This window comes from Lynx canadensis, chromosome D4, assembly GCF_007474595.2.
Source record: "Lynx canadensis isolate LIC74 chromosome D4, mLynCan4.pri.v2, whole genome shotgun sequence".
Classification (NCBI taxonomy): Eukaryota; Metazoa; Chordata; class Mammalia; order Carnivora; family Felidae; genus Lynx; species Lynx canadensis.
In genome coordinates this window covers 30,665,635-30,690,716 of record NC_044315.2, presented here as the reverse complement: position 1 = coordinate 30,690,716, position 25,082 = coordinate 30,665,635, and the positions used below count along the sequence as shown (strand labels likewise).

The following is a 25,082-nucleotide window of genomic DNA, read 5'->3' as shown; positions in this document are numbered from 1 at the left end:
TGAAGGTAAATGAAATTAATCTTCCCAGACATCCCATTGTAACCATGTAATAATATGTTAGTTGTGTTTATTGAATGAGTAAATGAGCAAACACCCAACTTGCTTAAAAGACCTCTGAGATTCCCTGTGATTTGCCTCGTAGTTAGCCATCCATCTTCCTTTTCCAACTTGAATCTTTCTGTCCACTTAGGTGGTTTTCTTAGAGGGCCTCATGACAAATTACTTAATGTTTCTGATGCCAGGAATGCCCTCATGAACCCTGTGCTTATCCATATTTTCCACATCCTTCTGATACAAGTTCAGTTTGTGCCTTCTGAAGCCTTTCCAACCACTTAAGTCCTCAATGATAATGTCATTCATAGGCCCACAGAGTTTGAATCCTAGGTTAGTACAAGAGTTTGATTATGTAATTGTTTCATAGTTGGTCTTGGCTACTCATCAGACATGTATCTGAATATCCTTAGTTTCCCAGGTATACTGTTGAGCAGCCTTGAAGTTACATTACAAAGACATCATCCCTGTTCTCATAAGTAGTAATTCTTAAACCTGTTCTTTAATTGCAGAGCACCATGAGTTGTTTTACCAGTTGATGGTAATAACTGGGCCTCAGTTGAAACTCATTTATTTATTCGTTCACACTTATCAGCTATGGTAACATCAGAGCTCAAAGCTCCATGAAGTAAAGGTATTTAATTTCCATTTATCATGCATCTAATGAGGAATTTTTATGCAGATCACATCTCAAAAATGGCAGACATAACTTTCAAGAAACCACATATCCAAGTTTTTCTGTTAACATTATTTTGGGTTGCTGAAAGAGAGTGATAACAAGCACAAAGTTTCTATGAAAATATGTGGAAGAAAAAACTTGAGATTGAGAATTCCTGACACGAAGTTTCTCTTGATTTTTGCAGGCTGGTTTACAAAACCACTGTTACAGTAAACGTAGTTGTCTAAGAAAGAATAGTAGTCAAGGTTACAGGCTTGTTTGTGTGTGTGTGTGTGTGTGTTAATTTTAATCTTTTTAGAGCTGGAAAAGTATTTGAAATAGCACATTATATATCACTCTTGCAGGTGAACCCAGCAGTTTAGATTGAAAAGATGAGATTTTAAATTTCTTTGAAAAGGTGAGAATTCATTTGCTTTATTAATAGTGGTGGTAGAACCCAGCAATTTACCAATAAAAAGAAAACTATTTGTGAATTATGGGGAAAATTAAATCATAAGGTTTGTAAGTCTTCACATATGTATAGATTAGAATTTCAGGCCTAATCAGCATTGGCGTCCTATGAAAAGCTAACTTTGATGCACTTAGATTTGCTTCATTTTAGGATTTCAGGATTGGTGATTTCAATGTTAAATGTGGCTTTTAAGAAGTTTTAGTAAACTGTTCAAGAAGACAGATGGGCAGATGTGGTATCTGTACTCAACCAAACTTAAAGAAGATTGGGCATTAGCATTGTTTTCAGCAGATAAGTAGTTTGATTTAAACTTGATACATTATGGTGTTCATCCCCATCCCCATCCCTAATCTCCAGGAATGTCAAGGTGTCTAGGGAGGGTTTTTACTGGCTGACATGAATTCTGAGAGAACCACTAGACACCAATGTGTTGCTTCAATCAGCTGGAACAGTGAGGAAGTGGGCAGGCAGAAAGGCTGCAAGGTACTGATCAGTATTAGAATGGCTTTTTTGTCAATTGGTGTTGTAGACTCTATAAGTCTAAAGTTCTCTTTTGGCCAGCAAAAGAGCAGACACAGGATTGAAAGCGAGAGATGGCTAATGTCCGGGAAAAGACAAGACCCCAGAATAAGGGTCCTTGCCCCATTTTTATTAGGATCAGAAGGCTTACAAACATGGCAATGGGCGTACAGAAAGGGACAATGAATCTGTGAACATTAACTTGTAGACGTGAGGGAAAGGGGGTCTTGAAGATATTCGTGGTTAGAGGTTTGGATTCATACAAAACAAAATCCAGGCACCGGGCAGTTGGGAGGAAGGTTGTTTACAGAGGACATGAGGCAGCACCTCTGTATAACTTAGCTAGCCTAGGGGATGAGACAGATCCGGGGAATAACCTCAGGGCTGACAAGGCACCTTTTCTTTTGTTAACCATCTCTTCTCTGAGCTGCTTTGCCTGCAGTGCAGCAGTCCATGGTCCAATTCACCAATTTATCTAACCCGGCCCTATTCTCCTATGAAAGCAACTTTCTGCTATATACTAAATTTGGGGTGCTTTCACCCTGAATATCTAATCTTGTTATTCCTATGTATTGGGCAACTTTGCGTCATTTCTACTTCAGGCCTTTGCCTCACTCTATTTTGGGGGGCTCTACATCCCTCCTATTTTGGAGTGCCTTTGCACCTCCCTATTCCTGGCACCTTTGTGCCTGCCTATTCTCGGGGTTTCTTTGCACCCCCCTATTCTTGGGGTGCCAATCTGATTTAGCCAAACTTGGGTGTCAGTATTTTATGACTTTGTATTTCTTTATGACTTGTCAACCCATTGGTGTAAGCCCAGGGGATTACTAAATTTATCCCCCACAAACAGGTGTTGGATAGATAAGCCAAGCAAGTGTCAAGTTTGATGGGCTTTTCATGTCTGCACTATTAAAAAGACTTGTTTTTATATTGGTCTATTCAGGTGTATGTTACAATTTTAAGCCTTCAGTAGGATGAGCAGCTCTACAGAGAATTCCACCAGTTAGATTTTTGAGTGATAACCAAATTGTGAAGAGTTTCATCTCTTCTAACAAAGTCTACTGTTCTCACAGTTGTTAAGGTGGGATTTGATGTAGCAGAAGAAGAACGTCTGTGCTATCACTTAATAGCAGAAAATCAGACATTTTTATTTGATTTTTAGTAAAAAGAAGAACATCTTGAACAGGGGGCAGGATCAGCACTTTGCATCTATAATAGGCACTTACTGTTTGTAAGACTTCATGTATAAAGGAAACTAATAGAGTGATAGTGTATCCAGATTCATCTGCATGTTGTTAGAAGACAGGGGAAATTGCTAACCAGTCTTCTTTCTAAATTTATTTTTACATTTATATAAAGGTAGTGTGGAAAGGGGAACAATAATAAAGGATTAAAAGGCCATAAGCTCGCAAACACTTTGTAATAATTACTGTTTTGGTATTGAGTAGATTATTCCTGTGACCTAAACCCTCTCAGAATCTTTCTATGTTAACTCTAAGTGGGGAGTCAATTCCAAGGCAGAAAAAGTACTGTTCACCTTTTCATAATAATAACTTCAGGGGTACCTGGATGGCTCAGCTGGCTAAGCATCAACTCTTGATTTCAGCTCAAGTTGTGCTCTCACAGTCATGGGATCAATCCCCACATCTGGCTATGTGCTGACAGCATAGAGCCTGCTTGAGAGTCCCTCTCTTCCTCTCTCTCTGCCCCTCCCCTGGTCACATGCATGCTCTCCCTCTCCCTCTCAAAATAAATAAACAAACATTAATATATATATAAACAAACATTAAAATATATATATAATAACTTTATTCCAAAATAATTCACATGCCCTGAAGTTAAACCTTTTAAAATGGACAATTCACTGTTTTTTTCAGTGTATTGATTTATTTCTTTAGTAGAGTATATTCACCAAGTTGTGCATTGATCTCCACTCTATAGGGCTAGAACATTTTGTCACCCCAAAAGAAACACCATACACATTAGCAGTTATTCCCCATTCCTTTCCCCTCCTAGTCCCTGGCAACCACTAATTACTTTATGTCTCTATGAAGTTTTGTCTGCTTTCTTTAAATTAGCATGTTTTCAGGATTCATCCTGATCCTTGTATCAGAACTCCACTCCTTTATATGACCAAATAATATTTCATTGTATGGATATACTTTGTTTTGTTCATGCTTTCATCAGTTGATTAACATTTGGGTTGTTTCCACTTTTTGGCCATTATGAATAATGCTATGAACATTCATGTACAAGTTTTTGTGTAGACCTATGTTTTCAGTATGTACACACGCTCACACACACACACACACACACACACACACACACTTAGGGGTACAATTGCTGGTATCTCTATGTTTAACTTTTTGAGGTACTGCCAGACTTTTTCCAAAAAGTCTTTACCATTTTCATTTCCCCTCAGCCATCCTTGCTAACACTTTTTATTGTCCACCTTTTTTTTTTAAGTTTTTATTTTAATCACTGGGTGCTCATAATAGAAGTGCACTCTTTCGTCTTCATACCTATTTCACCCATTGCCCCACCCACCTCACCTCTGGTAATCATCAGTTTATTCTCTATAGTTAGAAATCTGTTTCTTGGTTTGTTTCTCTCTTTTTTTCCCCCCATTGCTTGTTTGTTTTGTTTTTTAAATTCCACATATGTGTGAAAACATATGGTATTTGTCTTTCTCTGACTTATTTTGCTTAGCATTATACTGTCTAGCTTCATCCATGTTGTTGCAAATGGCAAGATTTCATTCTTTTTATGGCTGAATAATATTCCTGTTGTATGTATATACCACATCTTCTTCATCCATTTATCCATCGATGGACATGTAGGCTTCTTCCATATCTTGGCTATTGTAAAGTAATGATACAATAAACATAGGGGTGAATGTATCCCTTTGAATTAGTGTTTTTATATTCTTGGATAAATACCCAGTAGTGTGATTGATGGATCATAGGGTAGTTCATTTTTAACTTGGTGAGGAATCTCCATACTATTTTCCAGAGTAGCTGCACCAGTTTGCACTCACACTAACTGTGCATGAGGGTTCCTTTTTCTCCACATCCTCACCAACACCTCGTTTATTGTGTTGTTGATTTTAGCCATTCTAACAGGTGTGATATCTCTTGTAGTTTTGACTTGTATTTCCCTGGTGATGAGTGATGTTGAACATCGTTTGAAGTGTCTGTTGGCCATCTGGATATGGTCCCTAGAAAAGTGTCAATTCATGTTTTCTCCCCATTTTTAGATTATTTTGGGGGGGATGTTGAGTTGTATCATTTCTTTATATATTTTGAATACTAACCCTTTATCGGATATGTCATTTGCAAATATCATCTCCTATTCCATACGTTGTCTTTTAGTTTTGCTGATTGTTTCATTAGCTATGCAGAATCTTTTTATTTTGGTGAAGCCCCAATAATTTACTTTTGCTATAATGTTGCTATAGCCGATGTCAGAGAAATTACTGCCTGTGTACTCCTCTAGGATTTTTATGGTTTTAGGTCTCACATTTAAGTCTTAATTTTGTGTGTGATATAAAAACGGGGTCCGGTGTCATTCTTGTCATGTTTCTATACAGTTTTCCCAACACAATTTCTTAGATACTGTCCTTCTCCGATTGAATATTCTTTCCACCTGTATAGAAGATCAATTGACCATCTAATTGTGGGTTTATTTCTGGGTTTTCTATTCTGTTCTATTCATCTATGTGTCTATTTTTTTAATATTTATTTATGTATTTTTGAGAGAGAGAGAGACAGAGAGAGAGAGAGAGAGAGAGAGAAAGAAAGAAAGGAAGAAAGAAAGAAAGAATGAATTCCAAGCAGGCTCCACACTGCTGGTGCAGAGGAGCTCAAACTCACAAGCCATGAGATTATGACCTGAGCTGAAATCGAAGAGTCGGACACTTAACCAACCTGAGCCACCCAAGCACCCCCTATGTGTCTGTTTTTGTGCCAGTACCAGTCTTCTTTGATTAATTCAGCTTTGTAATATAACTTGAAGTCTAGAATTGTGATGCCTCCACTTTGCTTTTCTTTTTCAAGATTGCTTTGGCTATTTGGGGTCTTTTGTGATACCATACAATTTTTAGGATTGTTCTGCAAAAAATGCTGTTGGTATTTCAATAGGGATTGCATTAAATGTTAAATTGCTTTGGGTATTATAGATTTTTTAACAATATTTATTCTTTCAATCCATGAGCATAGAATATCTTTCCATTTCTTTGTGTCTTCTTCAGTTTCTTTCAACAGTGTGTTATCATTTTCATACTACAGGGCTTTCACCCCTTTGGTTAGGTTCATTCCTAGGTTTATTGTTTATTTACAGTTCCTTTGGTGCAGTTGTAAATGGGGTTGTTTTTGTAATTTCTCTTTCTGCTGCTTCATTATTGGTGTATAGAAATGCAACAGATTTCTGTATATCTATTTTGTATCCTATGACTTTACTGAATTCGTTTATTAGTTCTAATAGGGTTTTTTTGGTGGAGTCATTCAGAGTCTCTAAATATAGAATCATGTAATCTGCAAATAGTGTAAGTTTTACTTCTTCCTTGCCAATTTGGATGCTTTTTATTTCTTTTTGTTGTCTGATTGCTTCAGCTAGCACTTCCAGTAATATGCTGAATAAAAATGGTGAGAGTGGACATCCTGTCTTGTTCCTGACCCTAGGAAAGGCATTTAGGTTTTCCCTTAAAGGACAATATTAGCTGTGGGTTTTCCATATACGGCCTTTGTTATATGGAGGTATTATGTTCCCTGTAAACCTACTTTGTTGATGGCTTTTATCATGACTGGATGTTTTACTTTGTCAAATGCTTTTGCTGCATGTATTGAAATGATCATATGGTTCTTATCTTTTCTCTTATTAATGTTGTTGGTGTATCACAATGATTGATTTGCAAATATTGAACTACCCTTGCAACCCAGGAGTAAATCCCACTTGATCATAATGAATGACTTTTTTGTTTTGGTTTGGTTTGGTTTGGTTTGGTTGTTTGTTTGTTTTTAATTTAAATTCAAGTTAGATATAGAGTAGTCTTGGCTTCAGGAGTAGAACCCAGTGATTCATCTCTTACATATGACACCCAGTGCTCATCCCAAAAAGTGCCCTCCTTAATGCCCATCACCCATTTAATCCATTCTTCCACCTACCTCCCCTACAGCAACCCTCAGTTTGTTCCATGTATTTAGGGGTCTCCTATGAATTGCTTCCCTCTCTGCTTTTGTCTTATTTTTCCTTCCTTTCCCCTATGTTCATCTGTTATGTTTCTCAAATTCCACATATGAGTGAAATCATATATTTACCTTTTTTTGACGGATTTATTTCACTTAGCATAATACATTCTAGTTCCATCCCCATTGTTGCAAATGGAAAGATTTCATTCTTTTTGATTGCCGAGTAGTATTCCATTGTATAAATATACCACAGCTGCTTTATCCATTCATAAGTTGACGCACATTTGGGCTCTTTCCATAATTTGGCTGTTGTTGATAGTGCTGCTGTAAACAATGGGGTGCATGTTCTCCTTTGAATCAGCATTTTTGTATCCTTTGGATAAATAGTAGTGCAATTGCTGGGTCATAGGGTACTTCTATTTTTAATTTTTTGAGAGCCTCCATACTGTTTTCCAGAGTAGCTGCACTAGTTTGCTCCTTTGTCCCCAGAGGGCCATCTCCATGAACACTACCTCTCAGGAACACCTTCCAAGAAGAGTAAATAATCTTCCCCTTGTGTACCCCAGGTGTTCTTCAAATCACTTTCCATGCTGCCGTCTGTCCCGCTGGTTGTTTGTCTGCCTTCTCTCCAGGAGCATGGCAGTGCCCTCAGGGCTCTATCCAAGCAAGGCTCTATCCAAGCAGCCAAGACTGCTGATCTTTAAAACTCCAGGCTTTAAGCTTCATGATTTACAAGAACTCAGGAAATTCAGCCCCTCTCATGTTCCAAGCCAATGGCTTTGGAGAAATGTTCTCCTTGTGTGTTCCTCTGTATGCTCCTCTGTCTCTCACCCTTCTCTGAAACCATGCCTCCCTCCCCCACTATAGCACCCACAATCTGTTTTTCCCCTAAACCCCATCTGTGCACTTCCTACCTTCTTTGGTGTGGCCTCTTCTCTCCCTTTACTTGTGGAGTTTGTTTTGTCAGTCTGCAGATCTATTTCTGAGGTATTTAGGATGATTTGATCATTATCTAGTTGTGGAATAAGGCCAGCCTAGGGTCTTCCTTTTCTGCCACCATCTTCCTCTCCTATATTGCAATCCATTATTTTAAATTCAACCTTGGCATTGTAACTTGTACAACTCTATAAGGAGCCTTAAATAAAATGTGCTTAATCATTTATTAGTTGTATTCCTTACCCTCTTTGACAGAAGGAGAAATTAAGACATAAAATCCATCAAGAGTTAGGAATCATCTTGGTTCCACTAGTTAACTACTGGCTAACAATTACCTCTTAGTGCCTTAATTTTTTCTTATCTCCAAAATGGGGGTGTTAATGGTACCCGCCTGTTAAGGTTGTGAAGATTAAATGAGCTTGTATATGATTCTTTGTACCTGGCCCATACGAAATGCTATATACATGTGAGTTATTCTTAATATTAGTTTAGCAACACCCAGACCAAATATCTTTTTGTTGGCTCTCTTAGTGACCGTGTCAAGTGAGAGAGAATTTGGCAGAGCTTACTGTGATGATGGCTATGACTCATTTCTCTCCTTTTCCAGCCTGGGTCAAGGCATAGGAAGTTGAAGGAGAGTATGTAGTAGAGGAAAAACTTTTCCTTTTACCTTTCAAGGTCTTCTGGCTGGTTTAAGAATTAAATTAACATGAGACCAATTAATAGGAGAAAAACTAAAGTTTTATTATGTGTTCACAAAGACCCAATAATGAAATTGAGACCTAAAGAAATGACCAAGACAGAAAGCTTTTAAAATTTTTTTTTTTCAATGTTTATTTATTTTTGGGACAGAGAGAGACAGAGCATGAACGGGGGAGGGGCAGAGTGAGAGGGAGACACAGAATCGGAAACAGGCTCCAGGCTCCGAGCCATCAGCCCGGAGCCTGACGCGGGGCTCGAACTCCCGGACCGCGAGATCGTGACCTGGCTGAAGTCGGACGCTTAACCCACTGCGCCACCCAGGCGCCCCTGACAGAAAGCTTTTATACTGTTTAGACAAAGAGATGATAAATCTGTGAGGAATTGACAGGACAAAGAAAATTTATGTCCAGGAACTTTAATTAGGAATTCTAAACAGATTTGGGCTGGCGTAGTAAATTAGGAAAAAAGTAACACGGGTTGTTTAGACAGCCTTCTCAGCCTTAAAATCCCTGTCTCTGGTGATAAGGTTGTCTTTTTACATCCTGGTATAGCAATGGTCCCTTTTAGGGGGATCAGAGTATTCGTTTGGCATTGGCTGTTTCTTAAGTAACTTTGGGTTTTCTTAAGTGATTTATTTAAAATAGTAAGCCAAAGTGGCACATTTGGGGGCAGCCTACCATTGCACACATTCAGAGTTAGCTGGTAGGTGGTTTTATCTCACTGAACCAGCCTCTTAGTCCTGACAATAGGTCAGTTTAGTAAAATTCATTTCAGGAGGTGGTTATTTCAGGGATGTTCTCAAAGTTAGGTCTATGATTCAAATAATCAGGTAGTCAGTAAGAGGCATTTCTATGGGAACAAAAGAAAAACAGTGATTAATGATTGGATCAAATTATAAGCCAGTTTTTTTTAAGTTTATTTATTTTGAGAGAGAGAGAGAGAGCACACACGTCAGAAGGGGAGGGGCAGAGAAAGGGAGTGAGAATCCTAAGCAGACTCCACTCTGACAGTGCAGAACCCAACACACAGATGGAAATCACGAAACGTGAGATCATGACCTGGTCCAAAATCTAACTCTTGTTAGACGCTTACCTGACTGAGTAACCCAGGTGCTCCATAAGCCAGAACTTCTCAGTTCTGAAGTTATCCAGTCCAAAAGGCATCTAGATGTCAGGCTCGAAATGTCTTCAGAGGTGCCTGGGTGCTTCTGTCGGTTAAGCATCCAACTTTTGATGTCGGCTTAGGTATCAACACCTGTGTCGGGCTCTGTGCTAGGCATGGAGCCTGCTTGGGATTCTCTCTCTCTCCCACTCTTTTCTGTCTCTCTAAAATAAAAAAAATAAGTAAAAGAAATAATTTTTTTTTAAAGAAGGGAAATTTACATTGGATGTAGACATTTCTTTTTGTTTTATATCCAATTTCTGTGATTTCATCTTGTCAAGGGAGTCCCTAATGCTAGTCATTATACTAATAAAACAATTGACAGTTCTTTATAATATAATATTATATATTATATATAATATATATTTTTTATTTTTATTTTTTTTCAATACATGAAGTTTATTGTCAAATTGGTTTCCATACAACACCCAGTGCTCATCCCAAAAGGTGCCCTCCTCAATACCCATCACCCACCCTCCCCTCCCTCCCACCCCCCATCAACCCTCAGTTTGTTCTCAGTTTTTAAGAGTCTCTTATGCTTTGGCTCTCTTCCAGTCTAACCTCTTTTTTTTTCTTCCTTCCCCTCCCCCATGAGTTTCTGTTAAGTTTCTCAGGCTCCACATAAGAGTGAAACCATATGGTATCTGTCTTTCTCTGTATGGCTTATTTCACTTAGCATAACACTCTCCAGTTCCATCCACATTGCTACAAAGGGCCATATTTCATTCATTCTCATTGCCACGTAGTACTCCATTGTGTATATAAACCACAACCTCTTTATCTATTCATCAGTTGATGGACATTTAGGTTCTTTCTTTGGCTATTGTTGAGAGTGCTGCTATAAACATTGGGATACAAGTGCCCCTATGCATCAGTACTCCTGTATCCCTTGGGTAAATTCCTAGCAGTGCTACTGCTGGGTCATAGGGTAGGTCTATTTTTAATTTTCTGAGGAACCTCCACACTGCTTTCCAGAGTGGCTGCACCAATCTGCATTCCCACCAACAGTGCAAGAGGGTTCCCGTTTCTCCACATCCTCTCCAGCATCTATAGTCTCCTGATTTGTTCATTTTGGCCACTCTGACTGGTGTGAGGTGATATCTGAGTGTGGTTTTGATTTGTATTTCCCTGATGAGGAGCGACGTTGAGCATCTTTTCATGTGCCTGTTGGCCATCTGGATGTCTTCTTTAGACAAGTGTCTATTCATGTTTTCTGCCCATTTCTTGGATTATTTGTTTTTCAGGTGTGGAATTTGGTGAACTCTTTATAGATTTTGGATACTAACCCTTTGTCCGATATGTCGTTTGCAAATATCTTTTCCCATTCCATTGGTTGCCTTTTAGTTTTGTTGGTTGTTTCCTTTGCTGTGCAGAAGCTTTTTATCTTCATAAGGTCCCAGTAGTTCATTTTTGCTTGTAATTCCCTTGCCTTTGGGGATGTGTCAAGTAAGAAATTGCTACGGCTGAGGTCAGAGTGGTCTTTTCCTGCTTTCTCCTCTAGGGTTTTGATGGTTTCCTGTCTCACATTCAGGTCCTGTATCCATTTTGAGTTTATTTTTGTGAATGGTGTGAGAAAGTGGTCTAGTTTCAATCTTCTGCATGTTGCTGTCCAGTTCTCCCAGCACCATTTGTTAAAGAGACTGTCTTTTTCCCATTGGATGTTCTTTCCTGCTTTGTCAAAGGTTAGTTGACCATACATTTGTGGGTCTAGTTCTGGGGTTTCTATTCTATTCCATTGGTCTATGTGTCTGTTTCTGTGCCATATATATATATATATTTTTTTTTAATATAGTCAAAGGACCTATTGTCTGGCCATTCATTGACAAGTAGAATCTATTAATAGTGACTCAAACCAATAAGCCTTTTAATGGCTTAACCAAAGGTACAGGAGACATCCAGAGAGGATATGGATGATGCAGCCCCTACAATCTGAAGATTTATTCTGAAATTAGTCTAAGAAAGCAAAGGCCTTTGTTGCATAAGCAATAAGGATGGCATAGTGAAAATAATGTCTCTGGAATCCCATGAAGACATGAGATGCTGCCAGTCACAGACACACTAATCTGTTATACCAGGCAGGTGCTTCTGGAATGGAACTTTTCAGCAGTAATCCAGCAATGAAGGTTGAGATGCCAAAGGTTAGAAAAACACCCCTGAAACCTGGCACAGCCAAACAGAGAGACTTAGAACCCCAGTCTGTTTAACTGGCCACCAATGGTCACCCTGGTAAGCACACCCTCCAGATAGTGTAGACAAAGAGAATATTCTCATTGATCACAAAGCCAAGATCTCAGGACATAGAGAAAAAAAAAGGAAAATTCTAACAGTTTTATCTAAACCTTGGGTCTTTTGGAGCCACTGTAATACCTAAGAGGGTTTGCTGAGAGGTTAGATTCTGTGTGTTGTTTTACAGCATACTTCATTGCAAGGAAGTTTTCTTGAGCTTGTCAGGTGACCTAGTGTCAATCTGATCTGTTCCATGACCAACTTATCCTATCACAGGAGTCTCCTTGAGGAGGCGAGTGCTCTAATAGCTTTTAAGTGATCGACCTCTACCCACCCATTTTGTGGCTTTGACTTCCAAGATGTCCCTTAGCAACAGATGATAACATAAAAGACACAGAGGAAAACAAAGACCATCTCGGGGAGGAAATGGATCAGTGACCAAACAGTACTCTACCAAATTTAACCAAAGAATCCCTAAGTCTTGGGGCTCCTGGGTGGCTCAGTCAGTTGAGCATCCCTCCAGCAATGCTCAGGGCATGATCTCGTGGTTCATGAGTTGAAGCCTCACATCAGGCTCTGTGCTGACAGCTTAGAGCCTGGAGCCTGTTTCAGATTCTCTGTTCCCCTCTCTCTTGGCCCCTCCCCTGCTCATACTCTGTCTCTCTCTCAAAATTAAATAAACATTCAAAAAAAATTTTTTTAATTACAAAAAAGAGTCCCTAAGCCAAAGGAACTAGTTCCATAAATATTTTCTCCTAATCTAAATTTAGATGAAAGGACTCACCACACCTGCTCCATCAGATTTAGCAGATAGAGATTCCAAGAAGCTGGCATGGTGAGAAATCTCACTTATGGCTGGCTAAATGTCAGAGGTCCCAGGGTCTCTCAGCTGCAGCAGTGTCCAGCGAGTGGTGTCCAGCAAGTTAAAGTATCCTACTGACTCTGCCAAGTGTTGAGAAGCAAGAATTCCTATTCCCTTCAAAGTCCTTCTAGCTGGACTAAGAATCAAATTGACATGAGACAGATTAACAGGAGAAAATCAAATTTAATAGCATATGGGAATCCACACAGACATGGAAATTCCAAAGACAGGCAAAATGAGACATATAGGTCATTCCGAACTAGGGGGAAGGAGGTAGGGGTCTGGAACTTCAAAGGGAAGAAATGCAATTCACAAAAAAATGAAAAGAGTAAATATTTGGTAAACAAAGGTTTGCCCTGCCATATAGGTGGGTTACTCGGTTAAACTTATCTCTGGTAATAACCCTTATTCAAAAAGACCCTTCAATTTAGATTCTTCTATGTAGTTAAGGAGGGCAGCAAATTTTCTCTTGAGCCTTCAGGGTTGCCTTCAGCTCAATAATCCACATACCAAAATGGCCCATCTTGGGGCAATCTGCCCTGGGTCTCTGAAATAGAAAACAAAACCTCAAAGACCATTAGCAGAACTGAATTCTAATATTTACAAAGATGTTGAAGTGGCCAGAATGTGCCACTTTGGCATATGGATCATTTTGAGCTGAAGGCATTTGAGACCCTACAGACTCAAGAGAAACTTTTGTCCTCCCTTAACCACACAGAATAATCTAAATTGGGGGTCTTTGCCAGAAGAAGGGTTATTAACAGATAAATTTAATCTGAGTGACCCATCTGTATGGTGTGGCAAACATCTAATTACCACACATCTGCTCTTCTTATTGCCCTATGAAGTACTTTCCTTCCCTCTGAAGTCCCAGACCCCAACACCTTTATCCTTAGTTCAGGATGACATATATGCCTCATTTTGCCTGACTGTCTTTGGATTTCCATGTCTATGGGGAGTTCTATACATATAGGATTAAATTCTATTTTCTCCTGTTAATCTGTCGTAAGTCAATTTGAGTCTTAGTCTAGCTAAGGGAAGAGCAGGAATTCTTGTTCTCTGACAATGTCTTACTGAAACATAATTTTTCTCTTTATAACCATCCTCATTTTTACTAAAGGTATCCAAATTAAGACTAACTTATTTAAAAAGCAAGTCCTGTTTGTTTATATAAGTGCAGCAAGAATAGCAAATGGTCACATAGACTCTTTTGAATCTGCTTTGCTGAAACTTTTCATAAGGAATCTCCAGATTGAACTTTTAATTGCCTCTCAAGGCCAGAAGCCAACCCAAATATTTACCATTATATTTTGCCTGCAATACCTATAGATTTGGGTTAATTCCTTTCTTCTCCAGGTCTCCAAATTTTCCTGAAGTTCTGTCCCTGCCAGGAAGTGATCTTTACTTACCTGGTAAGGCTGCTAGGAATCCTGTAAGTAAACTCATCAGGTTGTTTTTCCAACAGTCTTGATTGGCTCCATAACTCTACTTTAGTTCCTTAAGGCAATCTAGTCATATCTGGAGTCTATGCATGTCTCCCTCAAATAAAACATTCCAGTCAAAATCTTGCTAATACAACCAATGATTCCAATTGTGTCCTCTTACAAGGAGAACAAATTCTTATTGAATTAGTGCAAATAAATATATATCTTTAAAAATACAAGAATATTCACTGAGTTTTTTAATTCTGGAGGGTTCAGGTAGGGAGAAAAGATAAATGTTTCAATTCTGCTTATAATGGTGTAATTTATCAAATTACTATAGGCCAGTTAGGCTTTTTTTAATTTTTCTTTTAACATTTTATTTATTTTTGAGACAGAGAGAGACAGAGCATGAACGGGGGAGGGGCAGAGAGAGAGGGAGACACAGAATCGGAAGCAGGCACCAGGCTCTGAGCCATCAGCCCAGAGCCCGACGCGGGGCTCGAACTCACGGACCACGAGATCGTGACCTGAGCTGAAGTCGGACGCTTAGTCGACTAAGCCACCCAGGCGCCCCTAGGCCAGTTAGTTTAAGAGAAAAGATTTCCATAGATCTGGAGAAACAAACTTTTTTTTTTTTTTTAAGAGAGAGAGGGCACAAGTGAGTGAGGGCAGAGAGAGAGAGAGACAGAGAAAAGTGGGGCTCACCCGAAGGGGGGGCTCATGTTCACTTGACGCGAGGCTTGTGCTCACCTGAAGAAATGCACAAGCTCACCCACTGCAGAACTTGGACTCATGAACCATGAGATCATGACCTGAACCGTAGTCAGATGCTTGACCGACTGAGCCACCCAGGTGCCCCAAACCATTTTTCAAAGTCAGCAGTGTTTTAACAAAGTTATAAGAACTATAATTATCTTCCTCAGTTCATTCAGTCCCATGTTATTAGTTTTTGTTTTCTTTGAATCCAATTTTTACACTCATTTTGGAAATTCTTACCTAATTCAGTTTTATGATCTTAAGGTTACCAGAAACCTGTACTCAAAAGTTTTTCCATCAATCTCACTGAAGAGGAAACATGTTTTCAATAGCATCAGTGTAAAACAGTTAACTGTAAATGACGAGACTTAAAAGTGACCATGGTTAAAGATTTGATGAGAGTTTATGATGATGCAGTTGGCTATAACATCTGTTTATTTCCAAGACACACAACACCTCAAGATAATAACATACCAGGACATCAGATTTCTAGGGGTTTTATACAATTTTAGAACATTTCTTTTAATTACAGTTGACACAACTATAATTTAACAGTGTCTATTATCACTTATTTGGCAGTGCTTCCCATGTAATTTAACATACCAAATAATTCTAATTAGTTTAATTTTTCACAGAATCTTTAAAATGTTCCAGGAGTTCCCTGGAACATCTCAGATTGTTGTCAAAAGATTTCATTTTAGGGGCACCAGGGTGGTTCAGTCAGTTAAGTGTCTTGACTCTGGGTTTCAGCTCAGGCCATGATCTCATATTTTGTGAGATTGAGCCCCACATCAGTTTCCATGCTGACAGTGGGGAGCCTGCTTGGCCTCCCCCTCTCTTTGTCCCTTCCCTGCTGACATGTGCACACACTTTCTCCCTCTCTCAAAATAAATAAATAAACATTAAGAAAAATTGGGGTACCTGGGTGGATACATTGGTTAAGTGTCCAACTCTCAATTTTGGCTCAGGCCATGATCTCATGGTTCAATGAGATCGAGCCCTGAGTCAGGCTCTGCCCTGACAGTGCAGAGTCTGCTTGGGATTCTCTCTCTCTCCCCGCCTTGTCTCTCTGCTCCTCCCCCCCTCTCAAAATAAATAAACTTTAAAAAAGAATAAAAATAATTTTAAAAAAAGAGACTGCTAGAGTTTGGGCACAAGAGCCATTTTAGCAGTTTGTATTTTAAAAAGGCCTCTTTCTCTTTTTTTGTTCTTTAATGTCAGGTGATTTGGGGGTTTACATTTCAAAGATTTGATAGGATTTATAACCTCAAGAAATAGAAAAAGAAAGCATTTTTTTCTTAAGAGTGTTCAGGTAATTGCTATTTATCCTCTTTTTCTTTCTTTCTTTTTTTTTTTTTTAATGTTCATTTATTTTGAGAGAGAGAGAGCACAAGCAGGGGAAGGGTGGAGAGAGACAGAGGGACAGATGATCTGAAGCAGGCTGTGAGCCAACAGCAGAGAACCCCACACGGGGCTTGAACTCATGAACCGTGAGATCATGACCTGAGCCAAAGTTGGACACTTGACCAACTGAGCCACCCAGGAACCTCCCCTTTTTTCCCCTTAAGTACAGGGCAATTTTGTTCTAATACCCTCATCTTACAATATTGCTAAATATTTTGAGAAGTTAAGGTGAGGTTTGGATATTGGTAAAAATAAATGGGCTTGAATTGTTTCTAGGGTTCCATTTCTGGTTTTGTAGACATTTGCTAGACAAAGTTATCTCCAATTCCCCAAGGAACTGGATTACAGCCTAAATAACAAGGATTGACTACCCTTTTAATTAAACTTTTTTTTTAATCAGGGAGGTTTTTTTGTTTTAATTTATTTACTTATTTTGAGAGAGAGTGTGTGAACCAGGCAGAGAGAGAATCCCAAGCTGGCTCTGCACTGTCAGCTTGGAGCCTGATGTAGGGCTCAAACCCACGAATCGTGAGATCATGACCTGAGCCAATGTCAAGTCTGACGATTAACTGACTGAGCCACCCGGACGCCCCTAAATCAGGGAGATTTTTAACTAAGATGAGAATCAAGGATTTATGAGTGATGTTTACTCCTCTCCTGATACCCTGTAACTTAGATAAAAAATAAAATTTAAAAAATAAAATAAAATAAAGTAATTAATAATACTTAAATACTAATATAAAATCAATACATCTTTTGTTATATAATAAGGGAATAAAAGAGGAAAGAAAACAAAGACATTAGCTAAATATGTGTGTGTATATGGTACCATATTCATTAAAAAAATGAGGAAATACTCCAGACGTTTACAGTCTTCCTTTCTGTAACCAGTCAAGTGGTAATAGGTGGTATTTATAACTATCTCCTTATACTTTCCATTCTGCATTACTTTTGCCTTCAGTAAGTATCTCAGCTGGTTATGTTTTTTCACCTTGTAGGGTCTTGCTCCAAAATCCGAAAGCCTGCCCAATGATTCACCTATAGGGGCCTGCCAGAGGCACCAAAATGCATACCTATTTCTTACTGCCATAGCAAGCACCAGTTGCTCTCCTGGATCATATGGTCAAAGTGACAGAACAGAGTGCTCAGCAGTCAGGATCTGTTGCAGAATCTTCTCTTGTTCTGGGTCCTACTCAAAACTAGCATCTTTTGGGGTACTGAATATGTGGGCTGTAGTAACAAACCCAAATGAGGAATGTCTTGCCTTCAAAATCCAAAGAAGTCAACTAGGCTTGTGCTCTTGGTTGTAGAAGAGGCCAGATCCAACAACTCACCCTTTGCCTTAGAAAGAATGTCTTTTTTTTTTAATGTTTTATTAATTTATTTATTTATTTATTTATTTATGAGAGAGCAAGCTGGGGAGGGGCAGAGAGAGAGGAAGAGAGAGAATCACAAGCAGGCTCCACACTTGATGTGGAGCCAGATATGGGGTTCAGTCCCATGTACCATGGAATCATGACCTAATCCAAAATCAAGAATCCAGTGCTTAACCGACTGAACCACGCAGGCACCCAGAAAGGATATCTAAACATGTCCCACACCATTAGGCCCCTAGAAATTTTCCTGAGATAGAAGTCCCTGAATTTTAGTCAGATTTATTTCTCATCTCCTGACATGTCAATGTCTTATCGATAAGTCTAGAGTAGTTGCTACTTCTTGCTCACTAGGTCCAGTCAGCATAATGTCATCACCATAAAAGACACATGTGATATCTTGTGGAGGAAAAAAAGTTGATCAAGATTCCTGAAAACAAAAAGGGGGGGGGGGGGGGCCTGGCTGGTTCAGTATGTGGAGGGTGGGACTCTTAATCTCAGTGTTGTGGGTTCAAGCCCCACATTGGGTATAGAGATTATTTAAGAAAATAAATTTAAAAAAAGAAAAAGAGAAGAAAGAAAGAAAGAAAGAAAGAAAGAAAGAAAGAAAGAAAGAAAGAAAGAAGAAAGAGAGAGAAAGAAAGAAAGAGAAAAAGAAAGAAAGAAAGAAAGAAAGAAAGAAAGAAAGGGAAGAAAAAGTAAAAACTAACTTATGAGATAGTCTGGAGAGCTGATACCGCCCTGAGGCAGGACAGTTAAGATATATTCCTAACCTTGCAGTTTAAACCAGCCTGCTCCTGGTGGGCCTGCCTGATGGACAGATAGGGAGAAAAAGGCATTTGCCACATTAACATCTACATACCAAGTAACAGGAGATACATTAATTTGCTCAAGTAATAAGCAAATGTACTGGATGCTATACATCTGGTACAGCAACTGTGATTGGAGTCACTGCTTGATTAAGTTTATGATAATTCACTGTTACTCTCCAAGATCCATGTGTTTTCTGCACAGATCAGATAGGAGAATTGGATGAGGATGTGGTGGGAGTCACCATCCTTGCATCCTTAATGGTCGCACTAAGCTGTGCAGTCCTTGCCCAGATGTAGTATTGCTTTTGATTTACTATTTTGCTAATTTGAGGCAGTTCTAATAGTTTCCATTGACCTTTCCTGCCATCATAGCCCTAACTCCACAAGTTAGGAAGTACAGATATTCTGCCATCTGCTAAGTATGTCTCTTACAATTATGCATTCTAGAACTAGGGAAATAACCACAAAATGGGTTCAAGGACCTATTTTGACTCTGTGACTTCCCTTTGGCAGTTGTGCCACTACGTGTAGCCACCCTGCTACTCTGGGATCTAATTATGCCTATTGCATTCAGGTTTTGCGAATGGTTGCAGTTCCCACTGTAAGGTCTGGCCTACAGAGACAAGCAATCATGGAGTTCGTCGAGGATGGTAAGTCTCCCCTCACAAATTTATTTCTCAAAGTGTTGGTAAAAGATATGTCTTCTAGACCCTCCCAGTGTGGGTGAGTAGGCCTTATTAACAAATCCACCCTAACATACCAATTTCCATAAGCCGCCAAATCCTTTCCTTTGCACTAAACAGGTCAGGCATTTCCAGTTTGATAATTGTAGGCCATCTTTTGGCCCATATTTCAGCCAGCCAACCAAACAGAGCCCTTTCTAACTCTTTGAGCTGCAGGAAGCCTAGATGGCTCAGTCAGTTAAGCATCTGATTCTTGATTTCAGCTCAGGTCATGATCTCACAGTTCATGAGTTTGAGCCCCACATCTGTGCTGTCAGCACAGAGCCTGCTTGGGATTCTCTGTCTCCCCGTCTGTTTGCACCTCCCCATTCGAACTCTCTATCCCTCCCTCTCTCTCCCTCTCTCTCAAAAATAAATAAACATTAAAAAAATGATATCTAACTCTTTGAGCTGTGACATTAAAAGCAAAATTTCTGCTTAGTAAGCCCATATCAATAAATTCAACCTGATCCAACTTTGTGTTTCTTCCTCCATTATCCCCCACTCTTACTGTCCATTTCCACATGTTCCCCAGATTTCTGCTTATACAAATTAGAAAGCTCAAGTAGTTCTTTTGGAATGTAACATACTTTCTCATGGGTTACACTTTGTACTTCAGTATTACTGGTCTCCTGGAACTTGAGTCTAGTTATAGGTCTAGAAGCAAAGAGGGGTAATAGGGGTGGGTCCTGTGGAGAATCAGCATTGTTTTACGGGGGAACTGCCTCAGAGGAGGCCAATACCATTTTCTCAGGCAATGCAGTATTAATCCTCTCAGATGGAAGCCACTGTGGATACCGCTGTTTGTGGAGAAGCCACTATCACTGAAGATGGGGATACCACTTCCACTGGGGCTTGGGAGGCTATTTTTGCTGGAGGTGAGTGTAGAGTTCCAGATCTGCAAGATGAAATGCTTTAGAGGTTAGTTTTACAAGAGTGTGAATGTGCTTGAAGCTGCTGAGCTATACACTAAGAGATGGTTAAGGGTACATTTTGTGTATTTTCTGCCACACAAGAAAAATTTTTTAAGTTGCGAATTCCCTCTTACACTCAAGTTCGTCTTATAAAACCAGTTTAAAACAAAGCATTTTATTTTCTTCCATTCCTACCATCTCCTTTAAACCCAATGGAAAAGAATAAACATCATAAACTATACATGAAAATGATAGTTGCTAAAACTATATAAAACTGTTGTATTACATCAGGTTGAGATCCTGGAATTGAAATGGATAGAGGATAGGAGGATAAGGAAACCAGATAATGTCACAGCACCTCCTGAGATGGATTGCTAATGTGGTTTCTCAAACTTTTTCTCTCTAGAAAGTCAACATTTTAGGGGCGCCTGGGCGGCTCAGTCGGTTAAGCGTCTGACTTTGGCTCAGGTCATGATCTCATGGTTTGTGAGTTTGAGCCCCGCGTCAGGCTCTGTGCTGACGGCTCAGAGCCTGGAGCTTGCTTCAGATTCTGTGTCTCCCTCTCTCTGCCCCTCACCCATTCATGCTCTGTGTCTCTCTCTCTCCGAAATAAATATTAAAAAAAAATTTTAGAAAGCCAATATTTTGGCTCTATTATACTTATTAAATCTATCATACTTATTAAATCATTAAATATATTAATAAGTATACTTATTAAATCAAATCTGTAGGCAAAAATATATATGTGACCTGGATATTTCTACCTTTATACTCTCAATATCTTCATTTTCCCATCAAATAGAAGTAAGTGCCAAGAAAGTAGGTCATCCCTGCTCTCATGACAAATTAGTAAATATTAAATATCTATTATGGTTTGTGTTCTACACAAGGTAGAGCTAACAAATATTTTTTATGTATATAACTGACATCTTTTATAACTTTACTATTTTTATTAGATATCATTTTTTATTTTACTGAGGTATAATTAACATACAGTGTTACAGTAGTTTCAGGTGTGTGACTGTACTATTAGTATAGAAAATTTAACATATATTTTAATTAAGAAATTGAATGCTTTGGGTTATTTTATTGGATTCCTTCCACACTGGCCTGAAATTATCCTTTTTTAAAATTTTGTTTAAAATGTTTATTTATTTTTAAGATAAAGAGATAGAGAGCAAGCAGGAGAGGGGCAGAGAGAGGAAGACAGAGAATCCCAAGCAGGCCACTCACTGTCAGTGCAGAGCCCGAGGTGGGCTCTAACCCACGAACCTCAAGATCACTAGCTGAAATCAAGAGTTGGTTGCTTAACCAACTGAACTATTCAGGGGCTCCTGAAATTATCCTTCTTAACTAAAGTATAAGATAGTTTTAGAAAAGAAATGGCAAATGATTTCTATCTAGAGTATGATCAAGTTGAAATATTACCATTTTATAGTTAAATTCACTTACAAAGAGAAAGCACTGTTTCATTCAGTTATTATTTCCAGAACATTTGACTATTTTAATTTCAATTTGTACCTTACCACTTGAGGACAAAAATAAAATGACAGTTAAAATAACATTAAGTGTAAAATCAGAATAAAATCATACCCTTTCACAATATTCTATCAAGACAAAATTTTAGACTGTGGTTCTTTAAGAATAGCTCAAATGGGAAATTCCTAAAATGGAAACCCTTCTCAAAACTACAGACCCTACCACCTTTACCAGCTCCCAAATACACACACATAGACATTTTCCTCATACTCCACCAAAATAAATTTACTTGTGAGTTTATCAATTATGAGGCAGGAGGTTAATTTATCTTACCGTTACAAAAAAAATTTTACATTTTTCTAAATACTAGATTTAGAAACTTTATGCAAAGTACCAGATTTATAATTTAATCTGTAATGCTAGCAAAATGAAGATTATTCCTGATAATATATAGAAAAATGTTCCAAAGTAAAATAGTTTTCTCCTACATTGTTTTTCCTTATTGTCAAGAATAAAATATCAAAGGAGGTATGGTTTCATGTAACTAATTTTATGATATCTCATCTATATAATTAAATTACAATGCTTTACAAAGATGATTTTTAGGCCTTAGGAAGGTTAATTATCTTTCATGCCTCCTCTGTTATTTTGAAAATATAAATACCAAGGGGCACCTAGGTGGCTCAGTTGGTTAAGCGTCAGACTCGGGTCATTATCTCGCAGTTCACGAGTTTGAGCCCTGCATCCGGCTCTGTGCTGACAGCTCAGAGCCTGGAGCCTGCTTCAGATTCTGTGTTTCCCTCTCTCTCTGCCCCTACGGTGCTCATGCTCTGTCTCTCTCTCTTTCTCAAAAAATGAATAAACATTTAAAACAAGAAAATATAAATATCAGGTTCCATCATTTAAACAAATGGAAGTCACTGTTTATGATTTGGATTTAAACAGATTATAATATATATATTTTTTAATATATTTTCATAAAACACCCCTACTTTCAGCAAATCTTCATGTTTTTTGGCATATTTACTTCAGATTTGATTTTTTTTTTAATGTTTGTTTATTTTTGAAGGAGAGAGAGTGTGAGAGGGGGAGGGGCAGAGAGAAAGGGAGACACAGAATCTGAAGCAGGCTCCAGGCTCTGAGCTGTTAGCACAGAGCCCAACATGGGGCTTGAACTCATGAACTGTGAGATCATAACCTGAGCCAAGTCAGTCGCTTAACTGAGTGAGCCACCCAGACACCCCTAAAAAATATTTTTAATGACTTTTTAGCTTTTCTAACTACTTGGGAGCTGATAGCAGTGCCATCACCTGTATCAAAGAGTGACCCTCATAACCTTCTTTTGTTTTCTGCATCTTTTATCCCCTTAAGACCTACCTTAAGAAGTCCTTAAGAAATAAACTGTCTTCTGTTTTACAGCTATCCAAACACACCAACTTTTAACACTCACTGATCTTGCTCTGCCTTGGAGAAATTAAAGGCTTTAAATTATGTAATTAAAGACTTTAAAGTCTTAATTAACTTATTTAATTTTGAATTTGTCTTTTTTTTTTGCAAAAATGCATTAATTTAGTGTCTTATGTATTAAGAAATGTATCTACCATCTCTAAGCAATTCCAGAATAAGAAATCAGAAGTTACAGATTTTTAACCACAGACTAAAGAATCTATATCATTTAACATGTAAGTTTCTTTGTGTGTGGTTCAAAGCAATAGAGGCTCTTATGGCTATTTTGATGGTCGTCAGATACTCTACCCTCCACCTTTATCCAGTGAAGTCTTTATTCCTGTATAAGTTTTCCTTTGTCTTTACTCTTATGGACATTTAAGAATAAGAAGAAGAATGGAAAAGCCAGAAAGAAGAAAAGACCCATGAAGAAACATGTCAATAAAACTGCTTCCTCAAGTGATTTAGACAGTTCCCCTGAAGGAGAACTGAGCAGCCCCTACCTGGTGGTAAGCTCCCAATATTGTGTCTTTGAGGATGGAGAAAAATGGAGAAGATAAAAACATGAAGTCTTTTGTTAGAGCGCTCATTAACCCAATAGGATTTGATTTTTACTTCTAGCACTTCAGACACCAAATGTGTGAGTTTTTTTCCAACTGGCCAGACACTAGCTGGGTATCCTACAGTTCAGTTAAATTCTTTCACTAACAGACCCTACAGGTTAAGTAATTGAATGCTCTGGATTATTTTATTAGATTCTTTCAAACTGGCCTGAATTTCTCTTTCTTAAGTATCAAATGTTTGTAGAATAGTGGTATTGGGTGATTTTAGGGTTAAGGGCTCAGTACCGCAGGTCTGTCTCCCCACTTGAGAAGTCAGTCACAAGCCTGAGTCTTTTGTATTTCTGACCAACTGGCTATTAATCAGGGATTCCCACAATCCCCTTCTCAGTTCAATAATTTGCTAGAATGGCTCATAGAACTCAGGAAAACAGTTTACTATTGCAGATTAGCATAAAGGATAAAACTTAGAAAAGGACAAATAAAAGAAATGCACAGAGCAAGGTGTGGTGGGGTAGGGGTCAATAGAATTTCCATGCCCTCTCCAAGGATCCCACTCCTACCTAGCACCTCAGTGTTCACCATCCTGGAAGCTCTCCAAACCCTATCATTTAGAGGTCTTATGGAGGTTCCATTACATGGTTATGATCAACTAAATCATTGGCCATTGGGGACTAGCTATTGGGGATTATCACAACCTCCAACCTCTCTCCCCTCCCTCTAGGGAAGGCTTGGGGCTGAAACTTCCAACCTTCTAATCACTTGGTTGGTTGCTCTCGCAACCTATCCTGAAGCTGTCTAGAGCCCACCAAGAGTCACCTCATTATCATAAACAGATATGGTTGAAAGAGGGTTATTATGAGTAACAAAATATATTCCTCTTCACCCCATCACTCAGGAAATTCTGAGCATTTAATAAGCTCTATGACAGGAACTAGGGACAATGTCAAATATATATTTTTTATTATGTCACCATATCACAATCCTTTTTTATGATTGTGAACCTTTTGAGAACTTAGAGCTAGAAAAAATTCCTGGGGTCTAATAAACCTTTCTGGACCTTCATGAGGGTCTTCTGTATTCTTGTCTCAGCTTATCTTATCTTATTCTCACCAGTCAGTTGAGCTTATGATCTTCCCTACTTTTCTCCCATCTTAGGACCTGACTGAGGAGGGAGGTCCTTGAGCCGTATACAGAACTGAATAATCAGTATTACTCTCCAAAATCAACTCAAGGAATGTTTTGTTAACACTAATTTGAAAAATTTCACCCAAATAAAATTTAAATTTCCTTTAACATTTGAATGCAAACTGTCTGGGTCTAGTATAGCTTTTATTTAGTTAGTGTGTTCGCTTTGGCAGCACATATATTTATTTATGTAGTTAGTTTTAATTTTTTTTTATGTTTATTTTTGAGAGA

The 25,082-nt window shown here is 38.5% G+C and overlaps 1 long non-coding RNA gene across 1 annotated transcript in view; it reads left to right on the top strand.

The window, feature by feature from the left end:
- LOC116738440 overlaps positions 1 to 25,082 on the top strand; it is a 48,369-nt gene that overhangs the window by 2,020 nt on the left and 21,267 nt on the right. Inside the window, exon 2 of the long non-coding RNA XR_004344391.1 lies at positions 19,117 to 19,192. This is a non-coding gene — a long non-coding RNA (uncharacterized LOC116738440). The remainder of the gene's footprint in view (positions 1 to 19,116; positions 19,193 to 25,082) is intronic.